At 47.8% G+C, this 17,020-nt stretch overlaps 1 pseudogene; it reads left to right on the top strand.

The window, feature by feature from the left end:
• Window positions 1-10,881: 10,881 nt before the first annotated feature.
• Window positions 10,882-16,726, top strand: LOC116573198 (annotated as a pseudogene).
• The last annotated feature ends 294 nt before the right edge of the window (window positions 16,727-17,020 follow it).

The following is a 17,020-nucleotide window of genomic DNA, read 5'->3' as shown; positions in this document are numbered from 1 at the left end:
AAAATTTCCTGGTTTCATCTTTGTTTGAGCTTATAACTTCTTCAGTCTGTGTCTGCCCTGAATAATGCTGTGTTCTTACTTCTCCCAGTGAGTGCCTGTCACTCTCTAGTTTTCAGGTTGCTTCTTCTTCCTGTGACATCAGTTCTCTGCTGGGTTCACAAAAAGTAACTCATTTCCAACAATGCTCTTTCCAGCTCTCTATGTCTCTGAAATCATTTATTAGACTGATATCTGATAAATCATGATCCAAGAGCTCGCATGAAAATAATGGATGTATAATTACAATATGAGTTCTGAATCACTGGTTCTGTGTGCTCTGAAATTTTCTGATCCAGGCTGGTGCCATTAGAGAAGATAAAAATAGATTATTTCTTCGTGTCACTTCAGTTCCCTCCCTTCACATCACTCCCATCTGTCCCTCACCTACAGAACCCATTAGGCACATAAGGCCCATGACTTGGCTTGTTCTATATAGATACTATCAATCATGCTCTTTGGCCTTACAGCAATAGACTCACTCCTGACTTTGTCCTCAGGAGAGAATACAGTAAATTATCAAAAAGAGAAGGTTTACACAAGATGGAATTGGGAGGGAGACAAACCATAAGTGACTCTTAATCTCACAAAACAAACTGAGGGTTGCTGGGGGGAGGGGGGTTGGGAGAAGGGGGTGGGATTATGGACATTGGGGAGGGTATATGCTTTGGTGAGTGCTGTGAAGTGTGTAAACCTGGTGATTCACAGACCTGTACCCCTGGGGATAAAAATATATGTTTATAAAAATAAAAAATGTAAATAAAAAAAAGAAGGTTTACATTACTCTCATAAAGTGTAGTTAACAAGCAGGGAGGACGTTCATGCAACACCCCCATCAATCAGTACCTGTGCTGAGACATAACAGTAAATATCAATGGTAATAATAATAATAATAACAATTGAATAAATAAAGGCTTTTAAAATAAGTACACCTCCGAGAATCTTAGAAAAAAAATGCAACATGAATTTAGGACTCAGAGAGTTTAAAGGTCAGAACAGGTCAGGAAGAGTAAAACTAATACCATTTCATAGATTTGAGCAATTACTTTAGGAAAAATCCATTACATAATACACCTGTTAGATGCTGAGGAAGTAGTATGAAAAGGGACTATCTCATCTGATAAAACACTATCAAAATGTATTCTGGAAAGGGATTCAAGATGGCAGCAAAGGAAGATCCTGAACTGATCTCCCATAAACATAAACACATCAAATCTACAGCTACATACGGATCATTCCCCTGTGAAAAAGATCTGAAATCTGGATGACAATCAATGGATAAAAGAATGTCATTGAGACAGGTAAGAGAGGCAGAGATTTGGTCTTCACAAAAAACTCAGGCCCCAGAGCCCAGCACACAATAGGGAGGGGTCTCACCAGTCTGGTGCTTCCTCTGGAAAAGTGAGGAGTTGGTGCCTCATATCAGGCAGTCCAACACTTGGGATCTGCACCAGAGAGATGAGTTCCCCCAGAGATGCCTGGCTTAAAAAACCAAGGGAGATGAGGGATCCAAAGTACTATAGGAAACTGAGGTTCTCCTTCTAAAGAGCTCATGTTTGGTCTCACTCATCCTGGGATCCTACTCAAAAGCACCACTTTTTTTTTTTTTTGATGTGGAAAATTTATTTCTTTTATTTCTTTTCAATGTAACAGTATTCATTGTTTTTGCACCACACCCAGTGCTCCAGGCAATACGTGCCTTCCCTAATACCCACCACCTGGTTCCCCCAACCTCCCACTCCCCCACCCCTTCAAGACCCTCAGGTCGTTTTTCAGAGTCCATAGTCTCCCATGGTTCACCTTCCCCTTTTAAAGTGTCTAGACTGTATGGCAAGAAAATTCATTTGTTCATCTGAGGGTATCTGCCCGAGGGGCAGGGAAGAGTCAGGGGTCTCTCTGGAGACAAAGGCTCTGGCAGACACCATTTGTGTGTTCTCCACCTACCCTGCTAGCCAAGATAGGCACATTGTGACACAGCACATTCCTGTTGCCTCACAAGAAGGGCTCGCAGTCACAGCATGGTCCCACCGCCTTGCTGAGGCTAGAGAGAGAGGGTAGTAGCAGCAATTCTTCACTCCCGGAAGGGCAGACTAGTGTGAACAATCATGGCATTTCCTTGCCCCCAATCTCGGGACTGGGATAGGGCAGCACAGCTAAAATTGATGAGTACATGCAGCCAAGGCATTTTCCTGTTCTCGTTCTGAAGCCAGAGGGCGTGCCTTGTCCCCTGCACGTACCAGCTTCCCTGCTAAAGCCAGTAGGCATGTGAAAACCGCACAGGGGATGCTCCTTATTTGTTTGGCTCTGGTGGCCAAGGGGGCTGGCATTCCTGAGCTCCAGGGAACTATAACAAATACAAAGACACTTCTCGGCAGACCAGTACCCCCAGGACACTGCATAGACAGCAGGCTGAAACACAACCCCTGTCTTTCCGTGAATAAAGCCTTTTTACTTACCCTGGAGCTTCAACCTGAGGGACAAGCTTTATGTCTCCCAGACATCTAGAGGCTACAGAGGTGCTCCCAGGGAATGTAAGCAGAAAGAAACCATCCTTGCTCATCCCCTTTGCCTCAATACAGCTCTACCAAACATCCCAGAAAGGAGCTTATACACTTATCTAGAGCCCTGATTTTTGAAACTGTCACCAGGGACACCTCCAGATCTCCCAATCTGGAGTCCAACTGGGATTGAAATTGTCACCCCACAAGACTATATATACTTGCACACTTTAAAAGCTTCTGCCTGAGTGTCTGACTTCCAATCAGCCTAAAACAAAGTGTTAGATTAGATTTCTTTCCTTGGAACACTGACAGGTCTTGGGGACAGATCAGAAATAAATCAGGCTATTTAGACAATCACAAAGGTTAGGAGACAACTAAGAACCAGGACAAGGGTAAGGGAGAAAGTTCGTCTCCCACACATGGCAACTCTTCAACACTGGAAGAAGTAGTTGTTTTGCCAAATATATAGAAACACAGGAAGTCAAGCAAAATGAGGAAATAAAAATACGTTCCAAATAAGAGAATAAGGGAGGAGTCAAGATGGCGGAGAAGTAGCAGGCTGAGACTACTTCAGCTAGCCGGAGATCAGCTAGATAGCTTATCTAAAGATTGCAAACACCCAAATAAGAGAATAAGACAAAACTTCAGAAAAACGTTAATGACATTGAGATATGTAACCTACATGTAATGAACTCAATTTGATAGTCATAAAGATGCCCGTGGAACTCGGGGGAAGAATGGAGGAGCACAGGGAGAACTTCACCAGTAACAGGAAGTGTGCGAAAGAACCAATCAGAAGTGACAGGAATGACGAATACAATAATTAAACCGAAATCTACACTAAAGGTGTTCAGCCTGAGACTGGATGAAACAGAAGATAGAGTCTCTGAGGTGGAACACAAAGCTGCCCAAACAGAGCAACAAAAAGAAAAATGAATTCAAAACGTTAAAGATAACTTAAGAAAGTTAATGTGACATCAAGCAGCATAACACTCAAATTAAAGAGGTGAGGAGAATCAGAAAGGTGCAGAAAACTTATTTGAAAAAATCATGGGTGAAAACTTTCCTAACCTGAGGAAGAAAACACCACACTGGGATATTCAAATCAGAAAAACAAACAAATAAAAAACACCTCAAAGACCCCAACACCAAGCCACATTATAATTTGAATGCCAAAAATTAATGATAAAAAGGAGCAGCAGAACACCTGTTTATTATGTGCAGGGAAGTGTACCCAGTAGGCTACCAGCAGATTATTCAGCACACGTTTCACAGGCCAGAAGAGAGCAGTGTGATGTGTTCAGAGTACTGAGGGAGGCACCTCAGTGGCACAATTGTTTAAGAGTCCAACTTTTGGTTTCTGCTCAGGTCATGATCTCAGGGTTGTGGGATCGAGCCCCACCTTGGGCTCCCTGCTCAGTCTGCTTCAGTTTCTCTCTCTTTCATCCCTCTTCCAAACAAATTGTTAGTGTCCGTGATCAAAGGAACGAGGCTGATGCAAAGTGAAAGTCAAGCAAAGCTTTATTTCGCGCCAAGCATCGAAAACCAAACCGACTGGTAGGGGCCATGTCTTACAAAGAGGCGATGACGACGACCCTAACGAAGCCACTCCCCAGACAAGGCCATTCTCCGGACAACGATGCTCCCCAGACAACGACCCTGAAGAGGCCGATGACTACCCCAAGGACTACCCCCAACGTCTACTACTACTCCTACCCATCCAGCCTCACAAACCAACCTTTAAAGAGGCGGTTGAGCCCAGCCCACACACAGGTGGCCAATGGGATTGCAACACACAGGGAAAGCTGCACAGTCATGCTCGGTCAGCAATACGGGTGACCAGTTGAATTTCAACTGACCACAGTAAATATATGAACACCCCACTGATTGAATGTCTCCATCTGGTCTGGCCCACCCCTATATCCGGGGTTTGCAAGTAAGTTCCTCTGGCTAACGAGGCCCTCATACAGGCTCTCACATTCCCCCCTTTTCCTTGGAAATTAGTCAAATCCTTGACTTTTTAGCCAGTTCTATGTTCTCCTGTTGTAAGGGCTTATATTGAGCTTGTAAGACTAACTTTTTGTTTAAAGATTTTATTTATTTATTTGTCAGAGAGAGAGGAGCGAGAGCGAGCACAGGCAGACAGAGTGACAGGTAGAGGCAGAGGGAGAAGCAGGCTCCCTGCCAAGCAAGGAGCCCGATGTGGGACTCGATCCCAGGACGCTGGGATCATGACCTGGGCTGAAGGCAGCTTCTTAACCAACTGAGCCACCCAGGCGTCCCGTAAGACTAACATTTTATCGCTCTAATTTTCTTTTGTACAAATGACATTAGGGCATATACAATGCAGGGGCCAAAAGCAACAGTAGTGCACAGTCGGCTGATGAGTTAGCCATTCACCGCTTTGTATGACCTTTTGCATTTTTCCTAATTCCATTCATCTAATTTCCTGCCTATACTTTACATAAACAGGTAACAATAGGAGCAACAATAAACTCACAAGTTTTTTAGTCTTAGCTTTAGTCCATGGTCAGCAGGGTCCGTGGGCTGCGGCTTCCATCTCTGGGGGGCGTCCTCGTCCTCATCTCATTTGACATGATCCGTGTGAATCCAGGCCCTAATGCCTTCTACTTTTACTGACATGGGGGTGGTCAGGATGACAGTAAATGGTCCCTTCCAGCGAGGCTCCAAGTTTCCCACTTGATAGCGACATATCCAAACCAAGTCCTTGGGTTGTTAAGGATGTGGTTCCACCTCTGTCTCTGACCCAGTGTGGGCAGTCCGGATCCCTGCGTGGGCTTTTTTAAAAATAGACTGTAATGCCTGCAGTGACTGGAGTACAGAATTATCAGTCATTTTTGCTAGGGCAACCTCTTGTAGCCGAGGACAGAGCGGGGGGGGAGGGTCTCCTGAACATTATTTCAAGTGGGGTCACCTTGTTTAAATAGGGTGTACATCGTGCCTTGAGGAGGGTGAAAGGAAGGAGATCAACCCGTCCACCACCAGTTTCCAGAATTAGTTTTGTCAAGATCTCTTTAAAAGTCCGGTTCATTCTCTCTACTTGCCCGCAACTCTGGGGCCAGTAGGCCCAATGTAGTTTCCAATTAGTGCCAATGGCCTTGGCCGATCCCTGTGAGACTGAACTCACAAATGCAGGGCCATTGTCTGACCCAATTGCAAGAGGCAGCCCAACCTAGGAATTATTTCTTCTAGTAGCTTTTTGGCTACCACTCTTGCCATCTCATGTTTGGCAGAAAAAGCCTCTACCCAGCCTGAAAAGGTATCTACAAAAACTAACATATACTTGTGCCCATATTTTCCAGGTTTCATTTCTGTAAAATCTATTTCCCAGTAAATTCCTGGTTCCTTACCTCTTTCTCTTTTCCCTCTTCCCATTTTAGTTCTTCCCACATAAACTGTCTGGCATTGAGCACATCTATCAACTACATCCTGAACCATACACCCTAATTTAGAAACCTGGAACTGCTTGTCTATAAGTTCCTTGAGTTTGCGTATCCCCAAGTGAGTACCCTGATGTATCTGGTCTACTAACTTCTTATCTAGTCTTCGAAGAAGAATTATTTTTCCTGCTTTAGTCTTAGCCCGATTCCCTTCATAGTCCAATTTAACCCATTTTTGTAAATACTTTAAATCTTCTTCTAAATAGTTTGGTTTTTCTGGTAGGGCTGGAGCCGGGAGTGTAACCAGTTCTTGTACTGTTTCTCAGGCTGCTTGCTTTGCAGTTTGATCTGCTAATTGGTTTCCTTTTGAAATCAGATCAGTCCACTTTTGGTGACCTGGGTAATGCATAATGGCCACCTCTTTTGGGTCCCAAATAGCCTAGAGGAGAGCCAATATTTCTCCTCTGTTTTTAATTCCTTTTCCTTCTGCTGTTAATAGGCCCCTTTCTTTATAAATAGCCACATGTATATGGAGAGTAGCAAAAGCATACCTGCTGTCCATATAGATGTTGGCGGTTTTACCTTAGGCTATCTGCAGTGCTTTGGTGAATGCAATCAGCTCCACTTTTTTCACCGATGTTCCGTGTGGCAGGACTGCTGTCCAGAGTTTCTGCTCAAAAGAAACCACCAAAGCCCCCGCATACCTCTTTCTATTGACCATGTAGCTACTCTCATCTGTGAACAGAGTCATCTCGGCATCTGGGAGGGGAATGTCTCTGAGATCCGGCCTTATTCCTGTGACTTGGGTTAGGACCTCCCCACAGTCGTGTGGGTGATCAGCCAGCTCCTCTGGCAGCAGCGTGGCTGGATTTAGCACCGCTGGGGACTAGAAGGTCACTCTTGGTTCATTAAGGAGGAGGGCCTGATACCCCGTCACTCAGGCGTTCATCATCCATTGGTCTGGTGGAGCCCAGAGAAGGCCCTTGATAGCGTGTGTGGTGGTTATGATGAGATTTTGACCCACAGTCAATTTACTTGCACCCTTGACCAGGAGGGCCGTGGCAGCAATTATGTGGAGGCAAGGGGGAACCCAGCTGCTACTGGATCTAGTTTCTTGATAAGATAGGTTACTGGCCTTTGCCAAGGCCCCAGAGTCTGAGTCAAAACTCCTTTGGCCACCCCTGCTTTTTCATCCACATACAAGTGTAAGGGCTTGGTAACATCTGGGATGACCAATGCTGGGGCACTCAGTAAGACTGTTTGTAATTCCCGAAATGCTCCTTCAGCCTCAGCTGTCCACTCTTATCATAGCGAGCCCCCCTTTTGCCAGTTTGTAGAGAGGTCAGGCAATCTCTGCTAACCATGGTAGCAGAGCCTACAGTAACCCACCGTCCCAAGAAACTCCTTCACTTGTCGGGACATGGTGTGGCAGGGGTATCGGGTGATCACCTGTTTCCTGGACTCAGACAGTGAACGCACACCCTCGTGGAGATCAAAGCCTAGATAAGTGGAATGGCTCTGACAGAGCTGTGCTTTCTTTGCTGACACCCGATATGCTTTTTCCTGCAGAGTCTGTAAGAGAGCTCTCGTCCCCCACAAACATGACTCATAGTCCTCAGCGGCTACTAGCCAAGTTATCAACATACTGTAACAGAGTGACTCCCGGGTTGGAGGTTCTGTACTCACACAAATCCTTATGTAGGGCCTTGTCAAAACTGGTGGGTGAATTCTTGAATCCTTGGGGAAGTCTTGTCCAGGTGAGCTGGCCTTGGAAACCTTCTTGTGGGTCGGACCACTCAAAAGCAAAAAGGGGCTGAGATTCCCTTGCTAAATATATGCAGAAAAATGCATCCTTGAGATCTAAGATGGTATACACAGTTCTTTTGGGGCCCAGGAGGGAGAGTAGGGTATAGGGGTTAGGCACCGTCGGGTGGATATCTACAACCCGTTTGTTAACTTCTCGCAAGTCCTAAACAGGTTGGTACTCCCCAGTCTCGGCTTTTTTGATGGGCAGCAAAGGTGTGCTCCATGGAGATTTGCAAGGAAACAGGATCCCATCTCCTCTGAGACAGTTAATGTGTTTTCTGATCCCTTCCTTTGCTCCCCGGGGGAGGGGGGACTGCCAAACGCGAACAGCCATAGCCATCGCCTTTAATTGCACCACCACTGGGTGTTGTCCCCTGGCCAAGCCAGGCGGGTTCCCTTCTGCCAAGACCTAGGGAAACTCGACCTGTAGGGTTTGAAGAAGGCTCCCCCCCTTTGTCTCCTCTGGTTTTGAGACTGGCTCATAAAGGAGGTATTCATCTACTGCTGCCATAAGCACTACAGTGGGTTGTCTCAAGGTTACAGTCATGTCTCCTTCCAAGAACTGAATGCCAGCTCATAACTTGTGGAGGAGATCTCTTCCCATCAAGTTATATGGGGCATTAGGAAGGGAAAAAAAATCAATGTTTAACTACTCCTGAGGCCAAATTTAAAGTACTTTCTGTTGTCCATTTATGCCTCTCTGTGCCATTTGCTCCTTGTACCTAGACTTCCTCTCCAGATAGTTTCCCCATAGGTTTAAGTAATGATGAAAATTGGGCTCCCGTGTCCACCAAAAAATCAACTGATTTCCCCTCCACTTCAATTTTTACCTGAGGTTTGGAGAGGGGGTTCGAACCATGGCCCCTTCAGTCTCTGGTGGCAAGCATTGCTGTCTTCTTTTGGGGGCACTCCTTGGCCCAATGTCCTTTTTCCTTACAGTAAGCACACTGATCTGAATCTAAGTCTTCCCGCCTGCCTTCTCTGTGCTTAGGCTTTTCCTTCCATTTACTATCCCCTACCTGTCTCCTCCCCTCCTCATGTAATGCCAAAACCTTAACCAGTTTTTTTGTCTGCTTTTCATCCTCGTGTGCATCCCTGTTGTTAAACACCTTTTCTGCTATTCCCACTAACTCAGTCATATTCTTCCCTTCAAATCCTTCAACTTTCTGAAGTTTCCTCCTTATATCTTGGGGCTGACTGACTGGCAAATGCAAGATTCATTGTCCTCTGATTTTCGGGTGCCCTAGGGTCAATTTGACTATACATTTTATAGGCTTCAATAAGCCTTTCTAGGAAAGCTCCTGGAGACTCATTCTTACCTTGAGCCACTGTACCAGTTTTAGATAAATTTATGGGTCTCCTTGCAGCTGCACGGAGGCCTGCCAGTATAGCCTGGTGGTAGAAATGTAAGCTCTCCTTGCCTTCATTGGAGTTTGGATCCCAGTTGGGGGGTTCCCTCAGGCAGTAGTCCTCCATTCGGCAGGGATCGAGGTCCCTGCCAAGTATCTCACTTTTCACCTTATGGGTTTCTCACATGATGCGATCCCTCTCTTATGCGTTAAAGAGAGCTATAAGGAGCTGTTGAATATCCTCCCAGGTAGGTTGGTGGATAAGAAAGACAGTCTCCAAGAGACTAATTAATATCCTGAGGGAGGACAGAAAAGGATTTGTTTGGGCCTTCCAGTTATAGAAGTTAGAAGAGGAGAAAGGGATATAGGTTAGGTGGGGGTGCCCTCTCCCATATGGTAGAGCAAACTCACGGAGAGGCAGCATTGGCGCCAACAGCACTGGTGAGGTAAAGGGAGGCAGAGGGGGATAGAGGAAAGGGGAAAGATCAGGGCGGTCTCTCTGCTTGGTGGTCCCATAGGTGGACCCCAACCGCGTATGAGGTGGACTGGTAAGGGCATCTCAGGACTGAGAGTCAAGTTTAGGGGACATATGGGGACGGGGAATTCCACATCCTCCACATCCGATGGGGGTAGGACGGTCTTCTTCCCTGGTTCCCCCTTATCTGTCTGTTCTGGTTTTGGTCTTTGACCTGCCTTAGAGGGAGAGAGATGGTTTCATTAGCAGGGGAAGGTGGGACTTGAGCCATGACGGTGGCTCTTCTATCAGATATCACCAGGCCACAATGTACAGTATTTGGTCTCAATGTAGATTGAACACCTCACTCCGGGTAGAATAGATCTGAGCCTAGGCAAACGTTCCTTCCGGCAGCCACCCTGTGGGCCACTCTAACTGGCAGAGTGTTTTTAGTGTTCCCGGGGAAACCTTGACACCCGACTGGGTGGCTTTACCTTGAAAATCCTTGAAATGTTCGAGAACAAGACCTAGGGGTGTCACAGGTCCCTTACTCTCCGCTTGTCCCATTTCTCCAAATACAACAAACAACACAACAGACAACAAAAAAACAAGGCAAAGACAACCACAGTCCCAGCAATTCCCATCCAGAGCCCACTGATGGTGGGGACTTTCTTGGTCCCTGACAAACCAGACAATGGACAAAGCAAAACAAAACAAAACAAAACAAAACACAAGGCAATCATTTATAAAGCTAGAGTGAAGACAAAAATAATATGTTTAACTAAAACTACAATAATTAGTTAAACAATTTATATTTTAAAAAGGTTGTGACATCAAAAACATTAAACATGTGGTTCCCCACAGTATAGAACTTCAACAGTTTACATCAATGGGAAAGTCATCCACACAGAAAGTCAATAAGAAAAACATCAGTCTTAAATGAATCATGTATACTGAGGTGAATGGATAAAGATATCACACATATCAATACTATTCAGCCATAAAAAATAATGAAATGGTGATGGTCGTGGTAACATGGAGAACCTTGAGAATACCTTGTTAAATAAAATAAGAGAAAGACAAATACCATATAGTTTCACTTGTATGTAGAATTGGGGAAAAAAAAGAAACTCAGATTCATAGATACAGAGAAGAGATTGGTGTCTGCTGAGGGGAGGGACTTGGAGGCCTGGGAGGGCGGAGGGATAGAGCCACAGGGTGGGGCTCCCTTCCCCTCCCTCAGGAGCCCTTTGTGACCAGACAATAGCTCTGTGATGTGGGCCTGGGGCTTGTATCTGCACCTCCACACCCAGGGCTCAGTTGTCTGAGGACAGCAGTGTGGTTGGACGCTAAGTCTCAGAGCTCAGTTGTCTGAGGGCAGCAGTGCGATCAGACATTAATGTCTGATGAGGGAAGAGATGGAAAATTATCTCTTCCCTCAGCAATTCTTTTTTAATGGTTGGCTGAGCTCCAGTCCCATTATCTGGGCAGTTAATGTCATCTTTGCCCTTGTATGTGGGATAGGGCTCTTTGTATATTTAGTTTCTTATTTCCAGCCTGATCCATCCTCACCACCAGGCAAGAAACACAGGAAGAGCAGGAAGGTAAGGAACCCTCGGCCCAGACTCAGCAGAGTGTGATTCTATCTTCTTTTCTATTATTCTTTCCACTTTTCTGAGTCACTGGAGAGACTCCTGAAATGGGAAAGAATAGAATGGGTATTCTCAGGAGAGAGCAGACCACCATCCATCCAGGACAAGCCAGACTCAGACTCCAGGACATGAGGATTTCTCCCTGAAGATCTCGGGCCAGAATCCAGGTGTGGTGGAGGGGTCCAGGGCAGTGTCCCAAACACAGTGACCGGTGGCCAAGGACCAGAGGCTAAAAGCTGCCTCTCTAGCGGAGGTCAGGCCCCTGAGCACTGGGTCACCAGCCACGGTCCAAGGACAGGTATTTCAGGTGAATGTTCCCCCTTCAGGGCTGATTGAGGGCAGTACTGAGCCCAGGAGGTCCCAAGCAGCAGCTAGAGTGGGGCTCTGGCCTTGGAAAGTGGGGTCCTATGTGAAAAAGTCCAGTTGCGCCACCAGGTCTGGTATTGTGTGTGTTTCTTGAGCAGAGGAACAGTGGCAAACTTCTCACATAGGATATCCTTCTGTACATTCTTCAAAGAAGGAAAACTGGAAATATTTGTATCCATTTTGAAAAGGAAATAAGTAAAACTAAAGAAAATCACAGTCCGCCCACCCCCTTAGTTAAATGTAGGAAGTCACACTACTCATGAGCAGTGAGCACCTGCTGCTGGGCTGGGGGTCCCAGCCTCCCAATGTTCTCTTATCTCAGTACCAAGCAGAGCCACGGAGGAGAAGCAACAGAAGCCAAAGAAGCCAGACTCTGAAAGGTGAGTGTCCGCCACTCACCCCTGCGTGCCCCAGTTACACTGTGCCCCCTGCTCTGAAGCCCGGCCCCACCGTCTTCCAAGACACCAGGGCCTGAGCCCATCCCTCAGGAAACAGAGCCCTGGGAGGCGGGTTGGGGGCTCCTGGGAGGAAGATCACAACCCACCCAGAGGCTTCCCAGATTCTGCACCAGAATAAAGCCCTGAGGGGCTGGAAACGGGTGTCGCCCAGCAGGGGACCCAGGGCCTAGACTAGGGGCAGGACCTCCTGCTTCCACTGTGGACAAGCTGTTCAACTCAGCTCAGATTCCTCTGTAAAGCCATGCAGTCCTTCCTCCCCCAGCAAGGTCATGAGTGAGAAAACACTTTGGAAAAGACAAAGCGATCCCCAAAATGAACCCTGTAATCACCGTGTGGGCACGTGACCTTTGACAGTGCTGTTTGGGGCTTCCAAGTCCAATCCCCCAAAGGTTTCCCCTAAAGGGACATTATACCCAGTCTCCTGTAAGACACCTGGGCCCCCGCCTTCCCCTTGACCCAGTCTCCTGTTTCCAGCTTGCAGAAATTGCCTGCACGAGCTGGAAGAGTTCCGCAGTTTAGTCTCCCTTCTGCAAAGGTAATGAATCTGCCCCCTTATCCCCTGGGTGGGCCTCCCCGAGTCTGTGGTGTGACCCCCAGGGCTGCAGGGAACCAGCCTCTGGGGCTGCTTGGGGTTGCTGGGAGGAGCCATGGGACAGCAGGAGCATTGTGATGTGGGTGTGGGGCGTGGAGGGCCATGGGGTCCTCTCCCGGCCCCAGGCTGCTGCAGGGACAGCTCACACCTCTTGTCTCCCACAGCCACCTGACAAGGGTTTCTGACCAGGGGGGCTTTCACCAGTCCTTACATCAAGCAGCCCCTGGTCAAGTGTGCCAAGGGGCACCAGCTGGAGCCCATCAGCCATGCAGGGAGCCTGTGGAAGGCGCTCCTCCTGCCGTGGCCTCATCACCTGCTCGTGCTCCACTGACAGGGCCCCCTCGGCCTCTGGCCTCCACCCTGCCAGTGAGACCTCAAGAAGAGCAAACTAACTTTAAAAAAATCCTACCAGACACAGTGAGAAAGAACTTTCTTCCAAGTCATTCCAACTGGGCCTCTCTCATTCCAGCCATCTCAGGCCTTGGCCATGCCAGCTACCCCATTTTTTCCTTTTCCTGGTGGTGGAAAAGTACCAAGTCCTTGTTCTTGCTGGCACATTACAGCACAAGTGCCAGCAAGAACACGTGTCCTGCCACCCACCAGATGCCTCGTTCTGGGGTGGCCTTACTAACAGGCAGATAGAGACTCATAACCCTCCGTTTGTCAATCCGGATGTCCAGAAGCTCCTTGAACTACTAATCAACAAAAGGGTAGAACTGAAGAGTGGGAAGGAGAAAGAAAAGGTTGGGTCAGTTTTCAAAAAGTGGTGCCCAGACGACCACGTGAGCTTCTGGGGGACTCTGTGGAAGCTTCTGGGTACTGAGCAGACCACCACCACCCAGCCATCCTTCTGGAACATGAAAAAAAAAGCAGAGCCACTGGCCCAACCTCAGCCGTTCTCACCTCCCAAGGTCTTGGAAGACCACTTGCAATGGAAACGCAGCCAGCTCTTCTGGGGTCTCCCCTCTCTGCACAGTGAGTCCCTGGTGACCACTGCCTTGTTTTCTACTCACTCTTCTCCACTACAGTCTCCCTCTGTTTTATTCAATGGGACCTCTAATTGCTTGCCAGTTCTAAACCAGGATCAAGTATCTTCACAGTTTTCCCATGCCCCACCATTGTTCCACCGTGGGATCCAAACTCAACCCTCAACACTAACCTTGCCCAGCCCCAAGTCCCCCTTGCACCCTCTGTCCCAGTAAGACACCTTCTCTCCTCATCCCAGAGGAGGACCAGTAGGGTATCTTTTGCTACATCCCAGAAAAAGACCACAATCCTTCACCCCAACTAAATGCAACATCTGGAGTGGCCCTTGTTGCCAAAGCAACAAGGAAGGGGAAGACTTTACCCCTATGGAGAAAAAGATCTCCAAAACTCTTTAGCCAAGTCCCTCCCAGCTTCTAGAGGACCACCAGGCCTCCCGGGCCACAGATCAGGTTCTACCTATCAAGGGGACTTTGTCATCTTTATATCCAGAAGCCACAGCTTCAGAGGAAGCTCAGCAGGATAAACAGCAAAGCAGCTTGCCCCACAAGGTTCAGCTGTCTCTGGAACTGAGGTGGCCTCAGGATGAATCCCCGGGAATGAGTCAGGCACAGGGAGAGCAGGGGCTCTCAAGGTCCTTTGTGTTTAAAGGTAAAAACAGCCAAGCTACATGGAGGACCAGGTCCAGATACCACAGGAAGTATAAAGCAAGATTCAAACTAGAGAAGAACTTTGGTAAGGGTCTATGGCAGTGTCTGAAGAGGACACCAATAGGTCTCTCCAGGATCTCAGCTAGATTCCCAGTGAAGGTTCTGGGAACCAACTCTGAGAAGGAGTTTGGAAGACCCTTAATAGGGGCCTTGGAGGGTGATCCAGGAAAATACTTAGCCAGGGGCCCAGACAAGAAACATATAGAAAAAATTTTAAAGGTTCATTTACACAGGAAATTAGGACAGATCAGTAAAAGTCTGATCCCTGTGACTGTGCGTCGATCCTGGTTTGTGGCCAGCCATGCTTTTCCCAAGTCCCAACCCCACATGGCGATCAGAAATCTAGCACCCTTAAAGGATCAGGAGCTCTGCGTAAACACCTCCCATGAGCTGTCCTTCCTTTGTCCTAACACTCAGCAGAAGCTGGAAACACATATCATAAGTTTTCGAGTGAGGCATAAGTGGGGCCTACCTCTCCAAACTGTTGAGCCCATAGATCTCAAAGAACTTGAAGCTCAACATTTGCATTTTCCCCAGTCCCCCTTTCCATGCTCAGCCACCTTTGTACCTGGGGCCCCCTCAAAAGCCAAATTTTACAAGTTCTTGGGGAAACCACCTCAGCCCCATCCAGAAGAGAAGGGTATAACTGAAAAGTCTGATCCCACTTCAGGGAGTCCCCTGCCTGTTCCTTCACCCATACATGAGCAAATCCAGCAGGCCCTGGGAAGGACTTTACCTGGTGATGGCCATCATTCCTCAAAGACATCTTTATCAAGACAGGAGGGCAGTTCACCTTCTTGGGCCTCCATTCTCAGCCTCCCAAACAGAACCCTGCACAGCAAGACTGGTATGGGGGCCAAGAAAGACAACCTGGAACCAAGTCCAAGTTTAGCAATGGCCAGGAATGAGCTAAAAGAGAGTGGGGGTCAGGCCTCACCAGACATGGTAGCAACACTGAAGATGAAGCTCAGGTCCCAAACTCCAATGTCTGAAGGGGCCACAGAGGCGATGGAGGCCAAGAAGGCCCCTGCCTGGAAAGTTGTCTTAAGACCCAATGGGCTGGCCAACAAACCAGCCATTTATGTGGATCTGATATCAGGATATCCAGGTGCTAGGAAAAGCTCCTCACCATCTACAGTGTTGGTTGCTCAAGATCCAGAGGAGGTAAGCCTTGAAACAAAGGTTAGTAAGGTTGAGCTCCAAGAGAATATAGAGTCGGAGAACCAGCCTGAAGGCTCTACCACTAGTGAGCTTCCTCAAGATTCTCCCAGTGACCTCCACCTTCCAGACTTTGCCACTTGTGTGCTTGTTGAAGACAGTGGCACCAATGTGCTCCCACCAGACTCTCACACTAATGCTGTCCTTGCTGCAGACAGCTTGACCACTCAAGAGTCACCCTCCTGTTCCCAAATGGAACGTGCCAGTGGAGAGACACCATCTTCCCCAGTGTCACATAACCTTAGCTCAAGTGGATCAAGCAGTGAGGGGCAGCAAGAGCCCTGTGGACCAAAGGTTGAGGAACCAAGTGACAGCCAGAGCAACAATGAGACCACAGATGAGGGAAAGGACCAGAAGAGACCCAAACCAGAAGAGAATGAAGACAGGTGTGCAGAACCGTTGGCAATCAGGGCTTCCCAAGCTAGCAAAGATAAGGCCACCCTCCCCAGGTCAGAGGATCAGGAGAGAGCCTTGGGAGCAAATACCTCCAGCTCATGACACCAGAAAAGGGACATGTTTTTTTCCGGAAAGCCACTTTAGACAAAGGATGAAGAACTTTCTGCAGTGCCTTAATCCCAATAAAAATAGCAAAGGACTGGAAGGCCCCCTTCAAAAAGGCAAGCCTGCATCTGCTTCTGCCCCGAGCTGGGTACAAGTCAGAAGCAGATCGGTTATGGACAACAGGGCTGCCGAAACTCAGACGGTAGTGACAGCTGTGGGACAAATCCTGGTGGAAAAATTGCGACTCCACCAAGGAATTCGGGCCTCAGAGATGTATCAGCACAAGGAATTGCAGGCCCCAGTACATAGGCATTCTTGCCCTCACAGGGCTTTCACCTCTACAGACCAGAATAGAGTGATGGGAAGAATAGGCCTCCAATCAGCAAGGTACCTCCAAGGGCCATAGCTGCCCTAGCAAGAGCCAGCTGACCAGAGGACAGGAATGGTGAATGGAAAAGCCTCCCCAGGAACCTGGGGCCCCCAGCAGACCCAGCCCAGCACCAGCCGATGGTGGCAGGTGTCTCGAGGTCGAGTTTCACCATTATCCTACATGCAGTTTTCGAAAATATGCCTCAACCTATCAGGCAGAGAACGCTTCACACATCTTTCCTGGTCAGGAAGATTTCCCTCAAGAAAAAATCGAGTATATGCAAAGAAAGTCCATTTTTTCTCATATTAGCACATCCTCTGTGTGCTAATTGACTTCCCCATGCCACATTTTGTCTCCTGAAAATATATGTTTGGTGTTTTCTCTCTCATGAGTGTGCTGGACTTTGTGTGTGCCTGCTTGGGTAGAGGGGATCAGAGTTTTCTCTCCCCCAAAGGCCTGCTTTGGTTTCCAGAAGGATGGGGCCTTGGAGGGCCAGGGACCTTGGGTCCACCCCCGTCCCCTTCCTCACACACCTTCCATTTCCACGACAAGGTGAACAAGACCCAGAGTGGGACCTTGCTCTGACCATCCTCTCCTGCTTTCCTTCCACCTGAAATTTGTG

Source organism: Mustela erminea, chromosome 14 (genome assembly GCF_009829155.1).
Source record: "Mustela erminea isolate mMusErm1 chromosome 14, mMusErm1.Pri, whole genome shotgun sequence".
NCBI classification, from domain to species: domain Eukaryota; kingdom Metazoa; phylum Chordata; class Mammalia; order Carnivora; family Mustelidae; genus Mustela; species Mustela erminea.
The sequence above is the reverse complement of the archived record's forward strand: the minus strand, read 5'-3'. Positions and strand labels throughout refer to the sequence as shown.